This window comes from Silene latifolia, chromosome 3 (assembly GCF_048544455.1).
Source record: "Silene latifolia isolate original U9 population chromosome 3, ASM4854445v1, whole genome shotgun sequence".
NCBI classification, from domain to species: Eukaryota; Viridiplantae; Streptophyta; class Magnoliopsida; order Caryophyllales; family Caryophyllaceae; genus Silene; species Silene latifolia.
In genome coordinates this window covers 78789050-78790687 of record NC_133528.1, presented here as the reverse complement: position 1 = coordinate 78790687, position 1638 = coordinate 78789050, and the positions used below count along the sequence as shown (strand labels likewise).

Here is a 1638-nt window from a genome sequence, read left to right as displayed (position 1 = left end):
GGTATCACTACTACCCAAATTGGAGCCACGTATTTTGAGATAAAACCGGCTTTCATTAGCCTTGTGGAGAAGAGGCAATTTGGGGGAAGTCCTTTGGAGGTTCCCAATTTGCATATGCAAAAGTTTTGTGACTATTGCTCTATGATTAGGGAAACGGGAGTCACACAATCTCAAATAAGGAAGATACTCTTCCCTTTTTCATTGAAGGACAAGGCTAAGCTATGGATCAATAGCCTTGATAGAACCGCCATGGAGATCACCAATTGGGATACTTTGCCTCTTGCATTTTATCAAAAGTATTTTCCACCGGAGAAAACACAAACTTTAAGGAGTCAAATCACGGGGTTCCGTTAACAAGGGCTAGAGAGCTTATATGAAGCTTGGGAAAGGTACAAGAAGTTACAAAGACAATGCCCACATTATGGGTTGGATCCTTGGTTTCTAGCTATTACATTCTACAATGGGTGTTTGATGTTGTCGTTAATCCATCAAACACAATTTATAATCTCAACAAAAAACTAGTTAGTGTTTAAGTCGAGGTCGATTCACGGGATGGTGTACTTTAGGTTCTAAGTCTATCTATCTCAATTTATGCTAGTGTCACAATTTGTTGGGGTTTGAAGTTGTTGAGTCTAACTAATGAAGGCAATAAAGTAAAACAAGCAATAAATTAAAAGATGTAAACAAATGATAAACAATACTAGGGTGTCATGGGTTTATAGGGGATTCATGGTGGTGATCATACAAACATGTTTACATAGTTGCAAGCAAATTATTATTGTAGTGGAATCGAGTTAGTTTAGGTCTTACGATTCATAGGAAGATTTAGGTCGCGGAGCCGAGTCGGTCAAGACTTTACAACACCTACAAGTCGACTTACTTTCTTCCTATTCACTTCTATGCATGGTCTAACAAGACTCGAGTTAGTTTATATCTTATAAGTCTTGTTGAATACATAAGAGATGTATATATGCAAGGTTTCATAGTCATGCATTTTATCAAGCATAACATGTGCATAGGTGGTGTGATTTTAAACTCGTCGTCAAAAGCTACCAACCAAAACAATATTTATAACTTCACAAACTACTCTTAGCAAAGAGGCAAGTAAAGGTCGGATCCCAAGGGATGGGTATTGATGTAGGATTTTCAATTGCAAATGGTTGTGTCTTAGGGTGTCACAATTTGGGTTGAGATAGGAGATCAACTAAACTAATCAACAATATAAAAGTAAAGTAATGAAAACAAGCAAGATGATTAAAAGGAGATGTAAACAATTGATTAAAAGCACTAGGGTGTCATGGGTTCATAGGGGATTCATGGGAGTTGATCATACAAACATGTTCTCTACTAGATGCAAGCACTTATTGTTGTGATGGGATCGAGTTGGTGTATAAGCTTACAATCCCTAGGAAGGTTTGGGTCCCGGAGCCGAATCGATTAGATTGTACAACTCCTACAAGTCGACTTAGTCCTTCCTATTCAACTATATGCATGGTCTAATGAGACTCGAGTTGGTGTATAAGCTTACAAGTCTCATTGAAAAGATAGGTGATGGGTAAAAAATCAAAGGATTCATAGGCTCGCATTTCATCAAACATAATATGTGCATAAGTTGAAATCACAACAAGCAAGCAAATT

At 37.5% G+C, this 1638-nt stretch overlaps 1 non-coding gene across 1 annotated transcript; it reads right to left on the bottom strand.

Annotated features, from left to right (window-relative positions):
- Positions 1–320: 320 nt before the first annotated feature.
- LOC141650122 (small nucleolar RNA R71) lies at positions 321–428 on the bottom strand. Its single transcript, XR_012546179.1, has one exon. It is a non-coding gene; the product is annotated as a small nucleolar RNA R71 (small nucleolar RNA).
- Positions 429–1638: the final 1210 nt, after the last annotated feature.